General features: G+C 44.5%; 1 protein-coding gene, 1 long non-coding RNA gene and 1 other non-coding gene across 5 annotated transcripts in view; 1 reads left to right on the plus strand and 2 right to left on the minus strand.

The window, feature by feature from the left end:
- Positions 1-1182, minus strand: part of Ralgapb (Ral GTPase activating protein non-catalytic subunit beta) — an 83182-nt gene extending 82000 nt beyond the window's left edge. For 2 of the 3 annotated variants that reach the window (XM_038329724.2, XM_038329722.2), the window contains exon 1: positions 939-1182. The gene's annotated coding sequence lies outside the window, so the exon portion shown is untranslated. Of the gene's footprint in view, positions 1-613; positions 766-938 lie in introns of those variants that run through there. The other variant, XM_038329723.2, reaches the window with a different exon arrangement.
- Positions 1183-1419: 237 nt separating this feature from the next.
- LOC119815047 lies at positions 1420-25213 on the plus strand. The gene is made up of 4 exons (XR_005285493.1): positions 1420-1840; positions 2384-2603; positions 20100-20166; positions 24830-25213. It is a non-coding gene; the product is annotated as an uncharacterized LOC119815047 (long non-coding RNA).
- LOC119815935 lies at positions 24612-24742 on the minus strand. The gene has a single exon (XR_005285608.1). It is a non-coding gene; the product is annotated as a small nucleolar RNA SNORA71 (small nucleolar RNA).

Here is a 25213-nt window from a genome sequence, read left to right on the forward strand (position 1 = left end):
GAAAAACGGAGAGTTCCAGCAATAGAACGGGGGGGGGGGGCCACACTGGGGGGAGGGGAGTGACACTATGCATCTCTGCCAAGGGAATCTACACTTTTAACAAGCATCCTCCTGCACAGCTAAACTGGAGAGACACTCACGGACCTCTGGGATGAAGATTACCTCCGTTCAGTTACCAAACCTTACAACACCCGGGAACCACTAGGGGATCTCCAGAAAGATACTGCTATTTGGCTCCCGCCCCCCACACCCTCTAGGCATAGTGGTTTAATTAGTTTGGGGTGCTGTGGTACCTGGAATCTTTTCAAAACTCTCCAAGTAGGTTTTACCGTGCATCAAAGTTGGAGCTCCTATGACCTAATTGTTAAGAACCTGAACTGGACTGTCAAGGCTGCTTGAGTTCAAATTGCCCCGGCTATATGACCTTGGGCACCGAAGGCGCCCGATCGCTCTGGGCCTCGACTGTCTGGCCGAGAGAATGGGTTAACAGTCCTGCCATGCAGAGTGGTGAAGTTCCCTGTCTAGCCTGGGCCTGGCAGACAGCAAGCGCTTGCTAAGGGTGGCTGTTTACTCTCCCCACGCGTCACCGTGCCCCCGGCAGCAGCATCCTCACCGGACGGCAGCAACTCCACCAGCCCTGAGGTGGACCGCATTCTCCGAGTTGCCGCCGCCACTCCAGACCCGCCCCCGTCCCCAGGCTGCCAGGGGGCGCGCGGCCAGTCCGACCCTCCAAGGTTCGCTCACACCCGGCAGAAGCCGCGGGCCAGGACTGCGCTCCAGCGCCCGGTGCGTCCGCTTCAGAACCCAGGAATGAGCTTGCCAAGGCCCGGCCAGGAGAGCAACGGAGGGCAGGAGGGCCCCCCGCCTCAGTGGCCGCAGGAGGAAAAAAAAAGAAAACAGCGAGAGGGGAGGGTCCGGCCGTGCCGGCCGCCGCGTACCTGAGGCGACGGGCGGGGCCCGCATCGCTGGGCGGGCGCACCGCGGGCCGCACTCGGCCTGCCGCTTCACGCGACCCGCGCCATCGGGCCCGCTTTGCCACCGCCCAGGCCGGCCCTCCTCCGGCGGTCGGTCCGTCCACCCGTCGGTGACTCTCTCAGGGCGCCCGGGGGACGACGAAGACCGGTTTCTTGGCCGGCCGGCTGGGCTCCCTTCAAGCAACTTCCGACTGCCAGGGGTGGTGGCGTCAAATAATTCCCCAGCCGGAGGGAATACTGCGCCTGCGCGGCGCGGCTCACTTCGGAGAGACCCGAACGGGCGGCGTCAAATAAATCTCGAGGCCAGGAGCCGGAAGCTGCGCGTGCGCAGCCGTCCCAGAGGGCCGCGCGAAGCGCGACTACACACCCCCTCTCTTGCCTGCTCCAGTGAAGAGGGAGGAGTGAAGTGACGGGGCAATTACCTCATCTCGGTGCCGGCTCAGGAGGCAGCCCGGCTTATACTTGTTCTCAGTGCGGAAGAGTCAGGGTCTGTCTTCTCTGTGAAAAGCCGGCTGCCATTCAGGCTCAAGGAATATCTCGCCTGCCAGCACTGTAGCTCTTTCTTTGCTCAACCCCTTCTTACATGGGCGCAGCGTTGTTATGAGTAATACCCTCGCCAGGCCTGGTGTGCTTGATGTTAAAAGGATGAATCAGACTTAAGATTCAGCACCTGTCATCAGCGAGTTGCATCCGATCTAGCAGATTAGATATTAATAGATATTAGATATTAATATTAATAGAGATATTAGATATTAATATTAATAGTGCAAGTTTGTGCACCTGCCCTGTGCCGGACGTTTTGCGACCAGTACCACTTTCAGTAATTTGGCTTCAAATCCCACGAAGAAAGTAACAGCATTAGAAAGGTACTCCCCATGACAGGTTGGAAGGAAAGAGGGAGGGTAACGTCTACATGGAGGGCCTGTGGTGTTGGTTGTTTTGCTCTTACTCTTTTGGCTTTGGGGGGGGGCGGGGGCCGCCACCCAGTTCCCAGATAAATCACACACAGAGGCATATTCTTAGTTAGGAACGCCCCGCCTTAGCTTGGCTTGTTTCTTACCAGCTTTTCTTAAATTATCCCGACTACCTTTCGCCTCTGGGCTTTTCCTTTTCTTACTTCTGTTTATCTTACTGTCATTCTTACTCTGTGGCTGGCTGGGTGCCTGGGTGGCTGACCCCGACTTCCTCCTCCCCTTGTTCTCTCACTGCTCCTTGTCATCCACGATTCTCCTATTTATCCTCTCTGCCTTCCAGCCCCCAGCTGTCCTTGCTCCTGCCTTGCTATTGGCCATTCAGCGCTTTACTAGACCATCAGGTGTTTTAGACAGGCAAAGAGTCACAGCTTCACAGAGCTAAACAAATGCAGCATGAACAAATGTCACACACCTTACAATAATATTCCCCAACAGGCCTGCCTTGTGACTGAGGTGGAAGAGTCAGTATGTCAGGTTGTGCAAGGGCACATGTTTGTGTGGGAAGAGCAGAGACATTAGTGACTCTCATCCTGGACCACAGTCCGACTGAAGAAGAAACTGGTTCCCTTGTGGAAGAGATAAAACAAGAATTTCTTCAAGACCACAAGCCCCACCTACCCCCAGGAAAACAGCTAAAGGGAGGAAGAGATCAACGGTGGGTAAGAATGTGCCAGTACAGTGTGTAGATGAAACAATATAGTTCAATTAAACATAGTTTTGATAGGTGCTTTAAGAAACTCAGTCAATCAGGCAGTGGTGGCACACGCCTTTAATCTCAGTGCTTGGAAAGTAGACATGCAGATCTCTGATAGTTTGAGGCCAGCCTGGTCTACACTGCGGGTCCAGGACAGGCTCCAAAGCTACAGAAAAACCCTGTCTCAAAAAACGTTAAAAAAAGAAACTCAATCATTCCTCCAAGTGTCTTTCCTTCCCTTTTTTACACTACAAAGGCCAAAAAGCAAATCCCCCTTGCCCCTTGACAGAGCGTAGCAGTGTCCTAGCCCATAAAGCATAAAGCAAAGTTCCAAGAGAGACCTAGGCTATACAGGAAGTCCTGGAGAAAACTGTGTCCTTCAACTTTCCCCTACTTCATGATTGGAACCATGACATCAAACAATACCAGAAGATGTAGCGGTCATTTTGAGACCTTGAGAAAGACTTTACTAAGAAGTATTAAAGAAGGCAAGGAAGCCTGCTTTTTTAAGATATACTGAGGTAGATGCACAGCCCCTGTACTGCCTTTCTGCTTTAAAGAGGGAGTGGTGGATCTGATTTATACCTCTTGCGACTACATTCCTAACACTGTGATTATTGGACATCTATAGTAAATCAGTTATGAATGATAGATTTGAAGAGCAATAGGTGATAGGAGTTAGAAAAGTGACAGACACAGAGGACTTGAAACCTTTTTAAAGTTCATGGGATGTAGCTTAATAGGTAGAGTGCTTGCTTGGCATGTGTGAGGTCCTGGGTTTGATTCTCAGCCCTGCACAAACCAGACACGGTGGCATAGTCATCTTTTAACTTGTCACACAGTATTTTAGGCCAGCTTGAGCTGCATGAAATCACGTCTCAAAAAGAAAAGAATACTTGGGAAAGCGAAGATACCTCTGCCTCTCCACCTTGAGACTTTAATTCATGGACAAATTGTTCCTTAAGGGAAAACCATGGGGGTGGGGTGTTTCCATTACTTTAAATAGGGAAAAGAAGTTGTGTTCCATTCTGACTTGAGGCACCTAGACGTTTTTATCATTTTTATTTCACAAAAGAAAATAATGTAAAAGAGAAGTAAAACAAATAGAAGTTTTAAAACTCATAACTACCCAGCTACAAATTAGCTTGTTGCTTTTTCTGGTCATTTTCATATATATCTATAACTGCACTTGCCACAGTGGATACAGATTTGAACTCAATAACATGTAATTTATATCGTGTTTTGATATTCTTTTTGACTGACACCTGCAGGCCTGCTCCCCTTTTACTACAATGGTATAGATATTGATGAGGTCCAGTGTGACATTTCATTGTGTACATGTATTCATGTAAACAACTGGTAATGAACAGATAGGATGCCTTAGTATCTTGTTGCGGTAGTAAAATACCAGCAAGCAGTTTAGAGGAGCAAGGGTTTCTTTTCTTCATAATTCCATGTTACCGTCCATCATTTGTGGGGAAGCTGAGGCAGCAGGAACTTGAAGCAGCTAGTCACACCAACTGTCAAGAGCAGAGAGAGAATGAATGCACGCATGTTTATGTTCAGCCCCAATTCACTCTTACACAGCCCAGGACCCAAGCCCGAGAGAATGGTGCTACCCACAGTGGGCTGGGCCCTCCCACATCAATTAATTGAATCAATAGGATCCTCCACAGGCCAATCTGATCTGGACAATCTGTTGCTGAGACTCTTCTCAGGTGATTCTATATTGTAGCAAGTCAACAATGGAAACTGACCATCACATGGGGTAATTAGCATATCTATTATCAGATACACAGTAGTGTGTGTGTGTGTGTGTGTGTGTGTGTGTGTGTGTGTGTGTGTGTGTGTGTTGGGAGCATTAGGTTTCTATTCACTAGATATTTTGAAGTATTTCATTAACTATTATCAACCATGGTCATCCCACGATGCAAAGTAGGACATAAGTTACTCCTCCTACCCAGCTGCATCTTGGTACTATTAGTTGCCCTTCCCATGCACCCTCTACTTTGAGATTAACTTCCTAGCTGCCATGTGTATACAAGGATGTGCAGTGTTTGTCTTTCTGTGCCTGTCTTATTTTTCTTCTCATAATGACATCCAATTCTTCCACCCACGTTGCTGTAAAGGGTGGAATGTCACTCTCTTTGTGGTTGTTTACTATTCCATTGGGTATTGTACTGGCTGGTTTTGTGTGTCAACTTGTCACAAGCTAGAGTCATCAGAGAAGTAGCCTCAGTTGAGGAAATGCCTCCAATAGAAAGCCTAACTAAGACATGTCTGCATACCACACTTTCTTGACTCATTCGTGCATTAATAGATACTGAGGCTGGTTCCGTATCTTGGCTGCTGTGAACGGTGATACCATAACATGCAAGTGTAAGTGTCCCTTTGACATTCTGATTTCATTTCCTTTAAATGTGTTCTCTCCCAGCAGGAGGGTAGTTCGGATATTTTTTGTGTGATTTTACAGGAACTTTCCACAATGTCTGCAGTAATTTACATTTCCTCATACAGTATATGAGAGTTGCCTTTCTCTCTATCCCATCAGCACGTACTTTACTCTTTTTAATTTTTAAAGTGTTTTGTTTTGTGTGTATGGATGTTTTGCTTGCATGTATGTCTGTGTACCACTTTTGTGACTGGTGCCCACAGAGGCCAGAACAGGGTAGGGTGGCTCACAACTGTCAGAGGTAGTTCAGAACGTGGGTTCTGGGACTCAAACCCTGTCTCCTATAAGAGTAGGCAGTGCTCAACTAATGAGCCATCTCTCCAGCCCTACCTTTAATCTCTTTTATAATAGCCATTTTAAATTGGGTAAGATGACATCTTCCTATGGTTCCCGTGTAGTTCTTGACAGTTCCCCCAATTAATCTTTCTTTCATAGACTTCTTTGTTAGCCATTTGGCTAATGTTTTTTTGAAAAATGTCTACCTATGACATTTGCGAATTTTAAAATCAAATTAATTGCTTTTTTACTATAATTGAGTTTCTTACATAGTCTACAGATTAACCCTCTTTCTTGGATGAATAGTTTGCAAATCTTTCTCCCCTCCCACAGGTTGTCATATCTCTGTTTCATTTGCTTTGCAGGAGATTTGTAATATGATGCAATTCAGTTGACAATTTTTTTGCTTTTTGTTTTTGAAAAACAAAAAACTCTTTCTAAACCAAAGCTCAGATCATTTCACACACATTTTCTTTTAGTAGCTTGATTATATTTAAGCCTTTGATCCATTTTAAGTTTTAGGGTTTTGTTTGTTCGGTTGATTTTTGTTTTGTTGTTGTTGTTTAGTTTCTTTTATATGTATGAGTATTTTTACTACATGTATGTATGTGCACCATGTGCATTCCTGGTGACTTGAGAGACCAGAAGAGAGTTGATGTGGGATAATGTTCTTGTATACTGTAAAGATTTGACATGCATGTTGATTTATTATAACGCTGATTGGCCAATAGCCAGGCAGGAAGTATAGGCAGGGCAGTCAGACTAGGAGAATTCTGGGAAGAGGAAAGGCAGAGATACAGTCATAAGTCAGATTCAGAGAAAGCAAGAAGAGAATGCCTTACTGAGAAAAGGTACCAAGTCACATGGCTAAACATAGATAAGAATTATTGGTTAATTTAAGTTATAAGAGCTAGTTAGTAATAAGCCTGAGCTAAGAGGCCAATTTATAATTAATATAAGCTCTGTGTGTTTATTTGGTACTGAACGACTGCAGGACCAGATAGGACAGAAACCTCTCTCAACAGAGAGTGTCACATTCCCTGGAAGTGGAGTTACAGATGGTGTGAGCCACCATGAGGGTGCTAGGGACCAAACCTGAATCCTCTACAAGACTAATAAGTACTCTTCTTAACTGCTGAGCCATCTCTCTAGTCTCTTAAGCTATTTTTATGTAGTGAGAGATGGAGGTTTAGTTTCTTTCTTCTACATATTATAGCCAAATTTCTTGCAGTTTTTAAAAACAGGATGATGTTATGATCCCAGACTGGCCTCTAACACATGACCATCCTGCCATACTCTCCCAGCTTAAAGGTTATAGGCATGTTTCACCATGCCTAGCTCTTGAGCCTTGGACTGAAAGGACTTTTCTTTTCTGCCTTCATCAAAATTCAATTAGCTGGGGGATGAAGAGATGGATCAGTAGTTAAACATATATATTGTTCTTCCAGAGGACCTAGGTTCATTTCTCAGTACCCACATAGCAACTCACAACCTTATGTAACCCCAGTTCCAGAGAATCCAAAGCTCCCTTCTCACCACCAGGCATGATTCATGCATATAGTGTTCACATGCATGCATGCAAGGAAAACATATACATAAAAAAATCTTTTTTAATCAGTTGGCTGTAATTCTGTGCATTTATTTTTGGATTACCTATTCTGTCCCACTGTCTTTGTGTCTATTTTATGCCAGAACCTGATTTGGTTATTATTACTTTGTAAGATATATATTGTCTGTCTTTGTTTTTTCGAGGCAGGGCTTCTCTGTGGAACAGCCCTGGCTGTCCTGGAACTCACTTTGTAGATCAGGCTGGACTTGAACTCACAGAGATCTGCCCACCTCTGCCTCTCTAATGCTGGGATTAAAGGTGTGTGCCACCACCGCCCAGCAATTTTTAGTATATTTAAAGCATGATCTTATACAGGAATGTTGCTTGCTTTTCTTTTTTTCTCACCTAAATGTTTTAACCAAAAATTATATCAATATAACAATTCAAATAGACACCACTACTTAATGACTTTAAAATATGGCTTTTAAGGATAAAGACTTGCTATGTGGCTGAGAAGGTAAAGTTTAGTGTCAAAGGTTGATGTAAGTTTAGAGTCAAGTGAATTGTTCTGTAAATGGTGATTTTTTTTGTATACTTTTTTTTGTGAGGGCTTCACTTAAAGCAACATAAAACACACACACATGCACACATCTTCCTTGAGGGAAAATTAAAGATTAAATATCTGAAAACTTGGGGGCTGGAGAGAGGGCTCAGAGGTTAAGAGCACTGGCTGCTCTTCCAGAGGTCCTGAGTTCAATTCCCAGCAACCACATGGTGGCTCACAACCATCTGTAATGAGATCTGGCGCCTTCTTCTGGCGTGCAGGCAAACATGGAGGCGGAATGTTGTATACATAATAAATAAATAAATCTTTAAAAAAAAAAAAAGAAACCTTGGGAACTGGAGTTACAGACAGTCCTGATCTGGTGCCCTCTTCTGGCGTGCAGGCAAACATGGAGGCAGAATGTTGTAAACATAATAAATAAATCTTAAAAAAAAAAAAAAAAGAAAGAAAGAAAGAAAAAGAAACCTTGGGAACTAGAGTTACAGACAGTCCTGAGCCACCATGGCAGTTATGGAAACTGAATTTGTATCCGCAGAAAGAGCATTACACTCTTAACCACTGAGCAGTCTCTCTAGCCTCTATTTCAAATCTTTTAATAAAAATAGAATTAGGGCCATGTGGTGGTGGTGCATGCCTTTCATCCCAACACTTGGGAGGTGGAGGCAGGTGGAAAGTGAGTTCCAGGACAGCCAGAGCTGATAACACAGAGAAACCTTGTTTCTAGAATAAGGGGCCTGTATGTGGTTGGGCACCACTGTAGACCCAGCACTCAAGAGGCAGAGGCAGGTTGCTCTTGGTGAGTTCAAGGCCTACCTGGGATACAGAATATGTTCAAGTCCAGCCTCAGCCACTTAATGAGACCTTTTCTCAAAATCAAAAGAGGCTGGGGTTGTCCCCAGCACAGACAAAAAAAAAGAAGGAAAGAGAGAGAGAGAGAGAGAGAAGAAAAGCAGGGAAACAAAGGAAGGGCCTCTCCCAACCTCTCAAGAAGCCTCTACTCTGAAACTCTAATGCCCAAGTCCTCAAGACATGGAAACAAACACAAAATATGACCATCTTGTTGACATGGAAGAGAACTCTGCTGTATAGATAATAAATAGCACAGTAATTTGCCAGTGGACTGGGATATCTGTGGACTAAAAGCTTTCACATACCAGGGATGATGCAAAACACAGCTTTCACCCTAAAGAGAATAAGGAGAATTTCTTCTGAGCTAAAAGTCTGAGTGACCATGACTTGGGTTGTCCCAAATTACATGTTCCTCTTTTGAGAGCAGTAGCATGGATTTTTTAATCTATCTATCTATCTATCTATCTATCTATCTATCTATCTATCTATCATTTATCATGACAAGGTTTCTCTGTGTAACAGCCCTGGCTGTTCTGGAACTCGCTTTGTAGACCAGGCTGGCCTCAAACTCAGAGAGATTCACCTGCCTCTGCCTCCCAAATGCTGGGATTAAAGACTTGCACCACCATGCCCCTGACTTTATTTTGTTTTTTGAGATAGGGTTTCTCTGTAGTCTTGGCTGTCCTGGAACTAGCTCTGTAGACCAGGCTAGCCTTAAATTTACAGAGATCCAACTGCCTCTGCCTCCCAAGTGCTGGGATTAAAGGTGTGTGCCACCGCCACCTGGGTTTGATGTTTTGCAGAAGAAAAGAAAGATATGAATTAGTGTATTAATTGGGCTAATTGATATGGGAAAACCCACCATAAAAGTGGATAGCACTATTCCGTGCCCTTGGGTCTGAACTGGATAAAAAGGAGGAAATTAGTTAAGTACAGACTCTCATTGCTCTCTTCTTCCTGACTGTCTTAGTTGCTTTTCTATTGCTGTGATGTAGTTGTAGTCAGACCTTGTGACAGCCAACTCCCCAATAATGACACAGAGACTTGTTATTAATTATAAACAGTCAATAGCTTAGGTATTATAGAATATTATTTTAAGGTGTGTTATATTTGTTTATGCTCTGGAACATTTTTTTTAAAAAAACATTTATTTAGCTTTATTTTATGTGCATTGGCATCAAATCTCCTGGAACTGGAATTACAGACAGTTGTGAGCTACCATATGGGTGCTGGGGATTGAACCCAGGTCCTCTGGAAAGAGCAGCTAATGCTCTCAACCACTGGGCCATCTCTCCAGCCCCTGGAACATTTGTTTAACAATGCTGCATTTGTTTAATTCTGTGAAGCTGTGATTCTTTGCCTACCTAAAACACCTGATGGTCCTAATAAAGAGCTGAATGGCCAGTAGCGAGGCAGGAGCAAGGATAGGTGGGGTTGGCAGGCAGAGAGAATAAATAGGAGGAGAAACCTGAGGAAGGAAGAACAATGAGAGATCAAGGAATGAGAAAAGAAAGGGCCAGCCACACAACCGCAACAGAATAAGAAAGAAATGCTATATAGAAATAGAGAAAGGTAAAAGCCCAGAGGCAAAAGATAGATGGGAGAAGTTAAGAAAAGCTGGCAAGAAACTGCCGAAACTAAGGCCAGGCATTCATAAGAAAAAGCCATGTCACACTGTGATTTATTTGGGAGCTGGGTGGCAGGCCCCCAAAAGAGCCAAGAGTGAAAAAATAAAATAACTGCCAACAACACTTAGGCTTGTTACTAACTAGATTTTACAACTTAAATTAACCTGTTTCTATTAATTAGCTTTCTGCATCGTGGTTTTATTACCTTTACTTAGTCCATGCTGCTTCCTCTGAGTCCTGGCATCTCCTCATGACTCCACCCTTTTTCTTTCTAGAAGGATGACCTTAGATTATTATCCTGCTCCCTGTTCTATTGCTGTGACGTGACACCATGGCAATGGTATCTCTTATAAAAGAAAGCATTTAAGTGGGGCTTACTAACAGTTTCAGAGGCTTAGTCTATTTCCATTATAGTGGGAAGCATGGTGGCACACAAGCAGACTTGGTGCTAAAGAAATAGCTGAGAGTTCTACATCCAGATCTGTAGGCAGCAAGAAGAAAGGGTCACTGGGCCTGGCTTGAACTTTTGAAACCCAAGCCCACCCCCAGTGATCTACTTCTTCCAACAAGGCCATACCTCCTAATCCTTCTCAAGTAGTGCCTCTCCCTGGTGACCAAACATTCGAATATATGGGCCTACGGGGACCATTCCTATATAAACCACAACACCAGTTATATATGCTACTATATCACTTTCTAGAAGGAGGTAAACATTGTGTCTTCAGTGTCCTCTAGGTTCCTAGAACTGACCCCATACATATTGAAGGGTGACTGTGTATGTGCTAGCAACTTTTCCCTGATATGCACTCCCTGTGCTTAGCACATAGTAGGTGGCACTTGGAGGTCCTCAGTTAGGGACTAGTCACTGTCCAAGGGGACAAACTCTGGCTTACTGAAGTTAACTCTAAGATGCAGTATACTCTGAACTAAGAAGGACCTGTCTTCAGAAGGTTCTGATATAAAATGAGTGATTCCATTAGATTAACCTGATATGTACTGAAAGACTTCCGGAGCGGGTAGACTCTCACTCAAGTCTCGGGATAACACAACCCCCCAGGAACTCACGAGAGAACATCCTTGTGCAATCACATGAGGTTTATTGACAGGTCAGGGACCAGTGCACTGGGGCCAAGACTCATTTCCCACGCATGGGTAGAGAGTTTGACCATGAGTAGCTGAGAGAAGGGGTATTTAAGGGAAGAAACCACAACCCAGTAATCCAAAAGGGGTAGGGAGGGTGTCAATGGAAAAATCCAATGATCACTGAAAAATTCTGATAATACCAATGATAATCACAAGGGGGTAACTCCCTGTTTCTCAAGATTATAATCTAACTTTATCTTCAGCTAGTTCCTGAAACAGAGTCACTGAACCGGCTAGCCTAGATTTTTGGCTCTATTTTTTCTGCCAGATTTTTGGCTCTATTTTTTCTGCCAGATTTTTGGCTCTATTTTTCCTGCTAGAGGGATCTAGATTTATCGAGGTCTTTCAGTACCTGGTTCCTCTCTGCCCAGACAGAAGTGAAGGGGTATGGGAGAATAGGGGACCCCAGCTACAGCAACTTCTGTTAAGTCCTTATGAGATGCAGCAGCCCTCCTGCCAAGCAAGCATTCTCTAAAAACTGTTTCCCCATAGTTCTTGGACTTCTTCTGTAGCAGGCTTTTTGTTTTGGGCCATCAACCAACTCCCAAATCACGACGAAGACTTACTAGTTTTGAATGCTCGGCATAGCTTAGGCTGGTTTCTGGATAGCTCTTTTAACTTAAACTAACCTGTTTCTCTCTATCTGCCTTTTACCTTAAGGTTTTTACGCTTCTCCCTTTCTTTCTATATATCTTACTTTCACTGCTTCTGGTGTCTGGCTGGCTAGTGGCTGCCTGGCTTCTTGCCCTCATTCTCTTCTCCTCTCTTTCTTCTCCTATTTATCTCTCTGCCCTCCAGCCCCACCTATCCCTTCCCTGCCTTGCTATTGGTCCTTCAGATCTTTATTAGACTAATCAGGTGCCTTAAGCAGGCAAGGTGAAACAAATGTAAGGTGTCTTTTCATAATTAAACAAAAGTAATATATCATTACATCGTTAACAAAAGCAGCAGAAACAAGTGGAACACACCTTTACATAGTTAAAATAATATTCTGAAGCAGAAACAAATGTAACACATCTTTGCCTAGTTAAAAAAAATATATTCTACAGCATTCTTAACCTCTAGATCCATCATATCTAACAAAGTGGCCAGTAGCAGTTTGAACATATCTAAGTTTAAATTAAAGAGGCTGGAGAGCTGGCTCTGCAGTTAAATGTACTTACTGCTCCTGGGAAGAAATAGGTTCAGTTCCCAGGAGCCACATTAGGCAGCTCACAGACACCTGTAACTCCAGTTCTAGGGACTCAGATGCCCTCTTGTGACATCCTCAAACAAGGCACTCACACACACATGGTGCTCATAAACTCACACAAGTACACACACACTCGAAAAACAAAAAAAAACAAAAAAATCTTTAAAAATAAATTGAGATGTCATATGTATATATGTATATATACATATATACATATACCAAATTTCAAGGAAGTTCGAGGGAAATCTTATTAAGCCAGCCCTCGGAGTGCATGCCTGTAATTCCAGCACTCAGGTGGTTGAGGCAGAAGGACTTCAACTGTATGGTCAATCCAATTTGCATAGGAAGGCCATCTCAAAATAAAAATCTCATTGGAAAACAATTTTTTGAGACTCTAATCCAAGCTGGTCTCCCCTATAGCAAGCCTCCTGCCTTAGCTTCCCAAGTGCTATGACTTCAATTGTGTACCACCATACCTGGCTTACCTCAAAAATTCTTAGTGTTGATAATGCACTAAAGTGACAGTTTAATATGGTAAAAATAGCTAAAATACATTTTTTGAATCTTTTTTCTCTTGCTTTCCCCTGTTTCTTTAAGATGACTACTGGGGAATTTTTAAATGGGAGTGTGAGGTTCATGTTTCATGCGGACGGCACAGCTCTATTAGTTTGTCAACTTCTGTTTGCGTGTGACCCTGGGGCTTGAACCTAGGGCCTTGCTCAAGCTGGAAAGTGTTCTTCCACTGAGTAATAGCCCAGCCCAACAGCACAGCTCCTTAAGAATCATCTATGCCAGCCGGGCGGTGGTGGCGCACGCCTTTAATCCCAGCACTCGGGAGGCAGAGGCAGGCGGATCTCTGTGAGTTCGAGGCCAGCCTGGTCTACAAGAGCTAGGTCCAGGACAGGCTCTAAAAAAGCTGCAGAGAAACCCTGTCTCGAAAAACCAAAAAAAAAAAAAAAAAAGAATCATCTATGCCGAGCCCAGAACACCATGAACCAATAGAACTTCTTCACTATATACTTGTATAAATAGAAGTTGGGGTTGACATTTTTGTTTTTTGTTTTGTTTTGTTTGCTTGTTTTTTTTTTTTTTTTCAGACAGGGTCTTGTTAAGCAGACCTGGCTGGCCTGGAACTCACTAAATAGATCTGGCCAGCCTTGAATTCACAGAGCTCTACCTCCCTCTGCTTCTAGGATGCTGAGATTAAAGGAATGCAGGATCATGCCTAGCTAGAGGCTTTCTTATTCCCAGTTTAATTCTATTCTTAATGTAGAAACTAATGGGTTTTTGGGGGGAGAGGGTGTCTCTCCATAGCCCTGGCTGTCCTAGAACTCATATGTAAACCAAGCTGTCCCAGAACTCACAGAGATCCCATGCCTCTGAGTGCTGAGTCCCGAGTGCTAGGACTAAAGGTGTGTGCTACCATGCCCAGTGAAACTAATGTCTCTATAGATGGGGGCAGGAGTGGGCAAAAGACCATTCATTAAGTCTCCTGCTCCATTCTCCTGACTGGATTCTACCAGCTAGCCTCCCAACAGCTGCTTTTTTTTTTTTTTAAGACAGGGTTTCTCTGTGTAGCAGTCCTGCCTGTCCTGGAATGCTGTGGGACAATGATCTGTACCCTGTCATTTGTATTTTAAATAAACGCTGATTGGCCAGTAGTCAGGCAGGAAGTACAAGCAGAGCTACCAGGTAGGAAGAAGAGGTGGAGCGATGAGAATTTTGGGAAGAGGAAAGAGTCAGTTTGAAATCGTCACCCAGACAGAGAGGAAGCAAGATGTGACTGCCTTCAACAAGACAAAACAACAGCCTACGGAATGGGAAAAGATTTTCATTAACCCCACATAAGACAGAGGTCTGATTTCCAAAATATACAAAGAACTCAAGAAGTTGGTCATCAAAAAGACAAATAATCCAATAAAAAATATTATTTTGAGTGAGGTAACCCAGACACAGAAAGACAATTATCACATGTACTCACTCATAATTGGTTTTTAAACATAAAGCAAAGAAAACCAGCCTACAAATCATAATCCCAGAGAACTTAGACAACAATGAGGACCTTAAGAAAAACATACATAGATCTAATCTACATAGAAAGTAGAAAAAGACAAGATCTCCTGAGTAAATTGGGAGCATAGGGACCTTGGGGGAGGGCTGAAGGGGAGGGGAGAGACAGGGAGGGGAGCAGAAAAAAATGTAGAGCTCAATAAAAATCAATTAAAAAATGGAAAAAAAAAAGATGTGACCACCTTGTCCAAAAAGGCACCAAGCCACATGGGTAACACAGGCAAGAAATATGGGCTAATATAAGTTATAAGAGTTAATAAGAAGCCTGAACTACTAGGCCAACCAGTTTATGATTAATGTATATCTCTGTGTGTTTATTTGGGACTAAACGGCTGTGGGATCTGGAGGGACAGAAACCACAGTTAACACTAGAACTCACTTTGTAGACCAGGCTGGCCTCAAACTAACTGAGATACGCTTGCTTCTACCTCCCAAGTGCTGGGATTAAAGGTGTGTGCCCCCACCTGTCTAAAACACATTTTTTATTTTATGTGTGTCTGCACTACACATGGGCAGGTCCAGAGCCAGAAAAGGGTGTTAGATCCCCTAGAACTAGAGTTACAGTTGGTAGTTAACTATTACGTGGGTGTTGGGAATCAAACCTGGGTCCTCTGAAAGAACAACCAGTGCCCTTAACCACTAAGCCATCTCTCCAGTTGAATTATGGTTCTCTTGAGCCACCTTGGTAACATCCTTCTGGAGCTTCTTCAGTCTCGAGAGCCCTGAGATAACTCCAGGACACCTGATGCTCAGGCAGCAGCTGAAATATGTCTATTGTCTCTGGACATTTCGGGTTCACAAGTTCAATCAGTGCAGCTGTTAGTTAAGATGGAAAGTACCTTAGTCTGGGTGACACCAGGGCAGCAGTCTGAGCAGCTAGAAGGACCAGCGAAGTGCCTCAAATTTCAGGTTCCCATGGAAATCTAGCACCCAGTGGGTAGGTGTGCCCCTGCCTCTTGTGACTAGTTCTGGATACTGCGCACATCGAGAAAGCCAGTACTGGCTGAGCCACTCACTGGGCATGGAGTGGGTCTCTCTGTTTCTCTAAGCCTTGACTTCCATCTTGTGAAAGGGGATCAGTTAAATCTGCCTCACGGAGCTGTGAGGATTAAATGAGGTAATTACATATATTGGCTAATACCATGTGTGGTATTCAGTGCGAGTTCAACCAGTCAACAGGGATGACTAACAACTAGATGCCTGCAGATGAGCAGACCAGAGGGATGTGATGTCACCTTAACAGAGGAGGACACTGTGGGGGCATTTTTTATTTCTTACTCATTTTATCTATCAGTCATCTATATATGCTCATCAGACAAAAACAGCTGACATTTATTGAGCACTGAGCACGAGGTGGGTACTCTGTCATATATTTAACACATATCATCCTATTCAGTCCTTGCTATTTAAGGCAAGTGCTAACTTGTGGTCAACTTATATAGGCAAGAATTGAGGTTCAGAGAGGCAAAAGAAGATGCCCCAGGTCCCACAGCAATTAAGTGACTACATTAGAACTTGACAGGTCAGTATGTTCTCACTAGGTGGCTTTTAGACAAAGGCTGGACCAGGAATCTTGGAAATGTGGTAGGTGTTAACACGGAGGCAGAGGGAACTTCACGAACTATTTCTGTCACATGCTGTCAAGGCCACCTACAGAATTATGCCTCATTCTTTTGTGTTTATGGAACCCTTCAGGTGTTAGGCATTCTGCTGATATGTTTGGGAGTCATGAACAGAGACTCACTCTTCCCTCTAGTAATTGGAATAGTGGTGGCCAAAGGGAAAGAAAAGAGACAGGAATCTTGATCACATGACCACACTTTAAAAAAAATCGGAGATGACTGCACCCCTCGGCCTCATGGGTTGAAATTATAATTTTTGTAAGGATTTACTTTTTATCTTATGTATATGAATGTTTTGCTTCCAGGTACATACGTACCATGTGCGTGCCTGGTGCCGTTAGATGTCAGGAGAGGGCAATGGATCCCCTGAGACTGAAGTCACAGGCAATTGAGCTTCCATGTGGGTGCTGAAAACTGAACCAGGTCCTCTGCAACAGCAATAAGTGCTCTTAACCCTGAGCCACTTCTGCAGCCTCTGGAATTACAATTTTACATTGTAAGCTAATTAAAACTACTGCATAAATGTGATTTGGAAACTGGGCAATCATCTTCTGCCTGTAAGACTCTGAGACACTGCTCTCTCACCAGGAGCAAGATTTCAGTGCTCTGCACTCCCGGGTGCCGCTGTGGAGGCCTGGCTTCTCTCTCTTTCTATTTCTCTACCTGCAGCCCATCACTCAGACTCTTGACACAGTGACGCTCCCCAGGAGGGAATCTGTAGTCTTGTTCATCTTTGTCATTGATCCTCAACAATGGTCATAGCTTAAGTCTATCAATGGCTGTCCTTGGGTGACTGTGTTTCCCAGGTCTACTGCTAAGGTCAGGTTAAGGAGAGGTGGAGTTGGCAGGTATAGAGCTTGGTCACAAGGTATGCCCTGCCTGGTGCTGACTGCAAACCGTGGTCAGACCCAGCTGCCACCTTTACCTTAATGGTTGGCAGAAATTAATAACCAGGAACAGCCCCTGTCACCTTCCCAGATCACACTGGGTCTGGTATCCATAAGGAGAGCTCCTCCGCCATCCTGGTCTACATTGTGATGATGCTTAAATGGGCTAAGGTGATGCCCAGAGGTGAGAAAATCATTTACACCCATCCCGTCACCCAGGTGACTTTTAGTCTACTTGGTACAAAATGCCACTCCTCCAGACTCCCTAGTCCCCCTCCTTGCTTCCTAACTTCTCCCTGGCCCTTCTCCAGACCCACCATGTTAGTTCTTTAGTCAAGGGCATGGCCCTGTCCTCTGCAAGGTCAGTCCTAGGAAAGAGAAATCTGCCCTTTGGATTGTTTGCTCTGTGAAGTCATAAAACTGCCTGCATAAATGGTATGGGATGTGACATAGGGTGCCCTTCCTGGAGGAGGAGGTGACACTGCTAAGCCAGCTGCCCAGTGGTGGACACAGTGAAGAACACATTCACTAGACACAGCTGGGGGCTGGGGTGCTCATGAGAGTTTACTGCACAAGGAGAAGGTGAAAGGGCTGGCTTGGGAGAAGAGAGGGGGGGATCGCCTGTGTCCTCTGCTGGGTGAGAGAAGCTAAGAGCAGAAGGAAGATGGAAGATGCTGGGCCAGAGGTGAGGATTTAGTCTGAGTTGGGAAGAGCTGTCTATGGAGACCTGTGCTGTGCTAAGAATGGAAGAAACATTCTTACAGACTGTCTTAGCTACTTTTCTGTTGTGATAAAGCACACGTCCAAAGGCAACTTAAGGAAGCGAATGTTTATTGGTTAATGGTTCCAGAAGGGGATAAGTGTCCATATGAGCCAGGTGGTAGTGGCACACGCCTTTAATCCCAGCACTTGGGAGGCTGAGGCCGGAGGATCTGTGAGCTTGAGGTCAACCTGGTCTACAGAGTGAGTTCCAAGACAGCCAAGGCTACCCTATCTCCAAAAATAATTAATTAATTAATTAAAAAATAAGAAAGATTTTTCAAAAGGAGTCCATTATGGCAGGAAGGCACAGCAGCAAACAGCAGGCATGGGGGCAGGAGCATCAAGCACAGAGGTCGCATCTTGAAGCTCAAGCATAAAGCAGAGAGTGAACTAGAAGTGAAAGCAAGGCCTTTAAGCTCACCCTCAGTGGCTGCACCATGTCCCCCATAACCTCTCCAACCAGCTCTATGAACGGGGGAGCCAAGTGTTCAAATGCCTGAGCCTATGGGGAACATTTCTCACTCAAACCATCACAGCTACCTTCACACCAGCCACCAAGCCAGGACGGGCAGCAGCGAAGCGGGAAATGCAGGCGCCACAAATCAGCCAGTCTGGTTTGTTAGGAAGCAAGTGCTGGGGACCGGGGAACCAAGTCCCTTAAGCAACCACGCTGCACATCCCCAAGGCCCTGACTCCTCTCCAGCCTCCCTCAACCTCCGTCTTCCCTTTTCCCCATCACTGCCATCTCCCACAGAGCACAAACTAAGCAGGGTACCAGGGAGTCCCGGAGAGAACGATTTGAGAGGGAGAGACTCTAAGGAAGAGGGGTAGACACTGCTCTCAATGACTGGCGGGAGGCTACCTAGCCACGAGCAGGGACAGTATCTGTTAAAGGAAGAGGGCCAACATCATCAAGGCACCAACCAACAGCAAAACTTCACTGGGGACAGTGGTCTCAGAAACAGGAGGAACTTTACACATATGGAAGAAAATGTACGTATTTCTCACTAAAAATAAGGGGTAGTTTGAGATTGGCCAGAACATGAGAACATGAGAAAGATTCCTAGGAGGCAAACCAGATGGTGCTAGAGAGGGCTGAAGGCCAGTCGCGGAGTGGACTCTTCGGCCTCACACTACCTCCTCCGACTGCCTATTTCAACCTTAGCCCCAGTCATGGGTGAACCAGGGGAGGAGTATGCCAGGCTACTCTCCCCTTTGTGTTCTGGGCTCAGGGAGAGTTCCGTGTGGAAGGTATTGAAACACAGGGGCAGAGAAACGTGGCCATTGTTGCCCCCCCCCCCCCCCGCTACTGCCCATCATCTCCAAAGACCAAATAAGTGTCACGGTAACAGAAATGTCCTAGAGTTCTCTGGAGGCAGGTTGTGGTGGTTTGAATCATAACAGCCCCCATAGGCTCATATATACAAAGAGGGCTTAGGAGATTGGCCTTGATGGAGTAGGTATAGATAGCTTTGTTGGAGGAAGTGTGCCACTGGGAGTGGGTTTTGAGGTTTCAAAAGCCCATGCTGGGCCCAGTCTCTCTCTCTCTCTTTCTATCTCTGCCTGCTGCCTGGGGATCAGGGTGTAGCTCTTAGCTACTCCTTCAGCCCGCGCCCGCCTGCCACCATGCTTCCTACCATGATAATGAACTAAACTTCTGAAACTGTAAGCAAGCCTTGATTAAATGCTTTCCTTTCTAAGAGCTGTGGTGGTCACAGTGTCTCTTTACGGCAACAGAACAGTGACTAAGACACTGGCTCCCTTTCACCTAGAGCTCAGTGTCCTCCTCCTTCCTCAAGGCCTTCAGCCCCAGACTCCAGCTGTCCATCCAAGCCTCCTTCTCTCTTTTAAAGCCCAAATGTTCCTCAGTCAAGTCTCACAGATCCCTTCTCTCCTGAGCTCCAGCCCCAAAACACACCTCTAGTTCAATCTCCAATCTGACTCTGTCTCACAGTCCCCAGTCAAGTCTTAGAAAAGTGCCACCAAGGGTGACTTCTCAGTGAGTTAAGCCAACCTTGCTGGTGCACAGGGCTATCAGTAAACAAATGAAGACAAGAACAAGCAGGCGGCACACTTCAAAATGTATTAAAGCAGGGAAGTGGATGGTAGCACATGGCACAGAAAACTTCAGGGTATGGATCTAAAACCTCACCCATACATAGGCTAGAAGGCAGTCGAATTTAACATGACCAGCAGATGGTGCTGGTTCAACGTTAGTAAGCAATACATCAGATATTCTTTTTCATCTTCATATAATTATAATTTCCACTCTTAGAGCCTTCTAAAGAGCACAGATATTATGTTAAAGTGTGTATTATCACATTTGGATTAATCAGTTAGATTAGTCCAACCAAAATATCTCCCATCCATGTGACTAGATATTTGTATATTATCAACTGGTCCCAAGGGATAAAAACAGTTTTTAGCATAGTAAAACAACATCATATTCTCTCCCCTTACAGGTGTGTCTTTTAGTCCCCCCTGACAAAAGGCATTTGGATTCTGCATTAGCAAGCTGAGAATTAACAGGTAATATATAGTCAGTAAACGTAACAAGCATTGTTTTGCGAAACAGTAGTATTAAGTCCTTATTGTTTCCCCAAAGTCTTGGCTTGACAAGTTGAAGTCTTGATATCTCCCCAAGTTATTGGCTTCCTTTTCCTCTTGGGACGTCTCCTTTTGATGGCTTTGTTGTCTATCTTCAGACTCTTGGTTTGTCTGGTGGTCTCCGGGATGCTGTCCTTGTTGGGTGTGCCAGGGCAGGAGCCATCTGAGACTTCACTTCTCTTCTGTAAGATATAAGCCTTGCCTCGATGTTAAAACATCGGGCCCCTTCTAGTGGTTAGTTAGATCTTGCTTTTTAACATATACTTTAGATTGTGTCTCCTTTAGGGCAACATGCTCATCGGAAGCAGAAAAAGCATTATCTTTTAAAGTGAGGAAAAGGAAAGTTAGTATAGCTAAATGTAGCATAGTTTGTGGGGATTTAAATTGGTGTATCAGTATTTGATAGTGTTGTTTTACAATAGTTTGACCCTGTCGATTGTAAGGAATTACAGTAACACGATTAATATTCCATAACTTGCAAAAATTTTTAAAGTGCTTGCTAGTACAAGCAGGCCCATTATCAGTTTTTCAGTTGCAATGGGAGTCCTAGGAAGGAAATGTATAAGGAACTATCTGATAAAATCAAGCTCTAGATATGACACCATGGAATTTTCCTGGAGCCCTCAGGACCCCATGTCCTGTCTGGAGCTGTGCCATGCAACTGACTAATTAGCAGGAGGCACTGTGCGTGCCTTTGGTGCACACCAAGCACAAAGCCTCTGCACACCCGACAGAGAAGGCTACAGAGATAGACAGCCCTACTTCTAGACGTCAAGCTGACATGAGAAGTACTCACTACTAATTGTGTACTAGAATACTGTGTGAAATAAGCCTGCAATAAAGGATAGGCGTGCATGAGCCTCCTCTAACTTCCTCCCTAGTCAAGAGTCTGATCATCAATGTCAGACCCAGGGAAGCACAAAACCAAAACATAAGTAGATCTTACTTATTTCACAATGGTCATTAACTTTTAAAGATTTAAACCTAAGGCTATTTATGTAAGATTTGGGATCTTTAAAATTTAGGGCAATTTTAATTTTGAGTTCAAGAAGACTCTCCTATTAGGTTAACAGTATATTCAGAAGTACCTGAGAAACAATCACAGAAAATCCTGAAGGAAAAAACAATTGTGTTTTCCCATGCGAACATGGAAGAACATGTCTAGCTGGTACTGTAAACGAAACAAAAATGCGCACACCAGTTCCACGGAGGAAGAACCTTCCAGAAGGTGCTAGTTCTTTCTACATTTAACAGGTTCTTAGTCTATACCAACAATAATTTTAGGTGAAAACTTTAAAATAATCTAACTCATACTGATTGCATTTCTGGTTTAACTCCTTCTGCCCTCCAAAGAAATTTGAGAAATATGCAATTATCTTTTCAGTCCTTGGCCACCATATTATCCAGAAGAAATACTCTAAGGCATTTTCTTGTTTCCAATTTGCCCCCCCCCTTTTTCCCCTTAATTCATGAGAAGCTTGTTCACATTGTTATTTATAAATTTTTTGTTATATTGTATAAAAATGCAAATTTTTTAAAAATGAAATTTTAGTAGTCATAAATACAAAGGAACCAGGGTGGTGTTTGGTCTCTCGGTGCCTGAAAGGCCTGAAGTGAGAAAGTCTCCATTTTTTGTGTGAAGACGAGATAAAATTCCTTATTTTGCAAGACTGTGAGCATATGGTTGGATGGATGTGACACATGATGTGACATCAACATGAACATGCCCTGACCTGGGTGACCTCCAGGAGCAGTGGAGTCCACTTGGCCTGCAGAGGAAACAAAAATTCTTTTTTCAATGATCCTCCTGAGTCCGAGCAATACAGTACTGTACTCCAGCTTGGAAAATAAATGGTGCGGGAATTTTATCTCCTCTTTCATGGGCCCTTTTTACATTAGCTCCTATGCATTTCCAGTTGTCTTTTTTTTTTATTTTTGGTTTTTCAAGACAGGATTGTTGTCCTGGGACTTTCTCTGTAGACCCCACCTCATGGTTGCAGTTCCAGTGTTCTCGGTCAGGAAGCCATGGACTGAATTTTACAGACATCACATTGCAGAGCTATTGCTCTCAATATTTTCTTCCTTTGGGTCTTAACAAACATATCAGTAACTGTATAGAATGCTTATCTCTTACTTACAGTTGTAATCTCTTGGTGAGAGGACCGGACTCCGACCCGAGTCTATTAAAAGAAAAATCTTACCTTCTCTAAGAGTTGAGTCCCTCACATTGGTCGCCAGTTGTGCCCATGCCACTGCCACCAGTACCACCTCTACGAGCACTACCGCCATTGGCACCACTAACACTAGTACTACCCAAGCGGGCACGGCCACTACTACCACCTCCACGAGTACCACCACCATCGGCACCACCGCCACCCAAGTAATGATCTTTTTTTTGCCAAATGAGGTAAAAGGGCAGTCTAGTTCAACAGGACTCAATAGCCAATGTTGGTTCAAACTTTTATTTTATTTTACTTTGTTTTATTTTCGAGACAGGGTTTCTCTGTGTAATCTTGGCTGTCCTGGACTCACTCCGTAGACCAGGCTGGCCTCTAACTCAAAGATCCGCCTGCCTCTGCCTCCCAAGTGCTGGGATTAAAGGCGTGCGCCACCACCGCCCGGCTAAATGTTGGTTCAAACTGCAAGAGTCTGACACCAGCATAATTTGGTGAAACAGTTTTCTGGTGATAATTAACACACTCCTGTGTGCCCGATACATCAAACAATACATGTTTCATCTCCATAAAGATGGGTTCTATAGATTGAGTACACATGACAGCTTTTTAAAGTTTTTTTATTTATTTCTGGTTTTTCAAGGCAGGAATTTCTGTGTAGCCTTGGCTGTCCTGGACTCACTCTGTAGACCAGGCTGGCCTCGAACTCAGAGATCCATCTGCCTCTGCCATACAAGACCTGTGGAATAAAAGGCATGTACCACCCCCCCCCCCATCTGATTGATTATGTGTGACATCTTAAGTCTGGGGGAGGATCTGGCACGGTCTTGGTCAAAAAGATAGCACGAAGGTCAGTAGAATATTAAGCACTTCCACTCCCAGCCTTCTGGGGGAAAAACAGTTATATATCTCTTCCTTTGAAGAGACAACACTGCGTGCTTAATATTCCTTGTTTCCCTGGTGCTCACCTGTGAGAACAAGGACCTTGGTGCCACATGGCATTCTGTGGTTCTAAGGGGAGTTACAAAACCAGCTTAATGTTCTCTCTGACTTTGGTCCCCAAGTCTCCAGAGTCAAGGCTCTTCCCTCTGCATACTCACCAAATAAAAGGGTGTTCCTCGATGGTGAGCTGATGGCAGTAAGGTCTGGAGGCACGTTGTGTGGCAGGAACCTTGCTCTCCACGCTATGTGGCACCCACGGACACCACCACAATAGCCTAAGGCAGAAAGTCAGGCAAAGCCAGCAGCTTATAATTTCCACTTCAAAATGCATCTCCTGACCCAGTCGCCTGACTGTAACTTACCTGGATGAGACTCCTGCCGTTGATCATGGTGGGACAGTCAGGGCCACATTACCTACACTGTCTTCCTATTTTGGTCTTTCCACACTGATGCTGGTGAGAATGCTCCTAATCAATGAGGGATAAAGAGTCACCATGACAACAAGTCCTGTTTGTCTGAAACAGCTCTCTACAGGACAACTGAACAGTCATATAAATGGCAAAGACTCAGCTCACTCTCAGGGCTCCTCCCACCAAGGTCCCTCCATCCAGCAGTCTTCCCTATATGCTATCGCTATTATTAATGGCCTGTAGCTCAACCTCAAAGCCCATCCCTCTTATGCTCCCTCCTAAAACAAATCTCCTTTAGTCCACTGAATCACATCAACTCCAAAAGATCACTTCTGCTGGGCATGGTTGGGCACACCTTTAATTCTAGCACTCCGGAGGTGGAGGCAGGAGAATCTCTGTGAGTTCAAGGCCAGCCTGGGCTACAAAGTGAGATACAGGACTATAAAGAGAGACCCTCTCAAAAAAAGAAAGAGAAAAACGTAGCATCTCCAGGAAAACCTTGTAGCGGTGGATACATATCACCCACATACACATATGTGTAATCCACCCTGGTCTTTCTAGACTCTAAAGTATCAAAACCTTGCTCTCTGATAGCAGGGAGATAAGCTGAGAAAGGCTAAGCCAAAATCTCTCCTATAAAGGCATGGTGGCACATCCCTTTTCTCATCCTTGCACTTGGGAGACAGAGGCAGCCAAGCCAGAGCTACATAGTAGGGCCCTGTCTCAAAATGAACAAACAAAACAAAAAGAACATAAACAAGATGTCTTCCATCACTGACTTTTACACAGTAGCCCATGTCCTTCGGGGAGGCTGAAATGGCGGGCAAGTAGGAAGCAGGAGTGTGAGAAAGCAGCATTTGAGAGGGAGAGGACAGGACCTTTCAAACACGGGAAGTGGCTTTCAGCAGCTCCTCTCCCCACATTATGGAGGACCAGAACACAGACATTCTGTGGTCGCTTCTAAATGCTGGGAACTAATAGGAATTGGGACAGACATATGTGCTCAAGTAGAACAAAAGTCACCTGTCATCCTTCTCCTTTTTTTCTTTTTTTTTCAAGTACTGGCAATGAAGTTCTGAGTCGGTCTTTGACTGAGAGTGACAGACCCAGTTTTCCATGTCTAGTGTACCCTTATATGATCCCTCAAAGCCCTTGGCAACACGCATGGCACTGTATCAGATGCAAGGGACCAATACTGCAGAGAATGAACTGGACAAGAGAACTACCTCAAGTACAGGTGGGTCTAGAATGTTCCTAACAGCTCCCATGATGCTTCTGTAGAGAGTGGCTTCACCTGAAAACAACATGACACTAATAAGCACCAGGCATGCCATTGCTCACAGCAGGGCATGGCGGGTATGGGGAAACGGGATGGCACAGGAGTCCCCAGACAGTAAGCATCCCGAAACTGTTGGCTCTCATTTCCAGAACAAACCCATTGTT

Source organism: Arvicola amphibius, chromosome 5 (assembly GCF_903992535.2).
Source record: "Arvicola amphibius chromosome 5, mArvAmp1.2, whole genome shotgun sequence".
Classification (NCBI taxonomy): Eukaryota; Metazoa; Chordata; class Mammalia; order Rodentia; family Cricetidae; genus Arvicola; species Arvicola amphibius.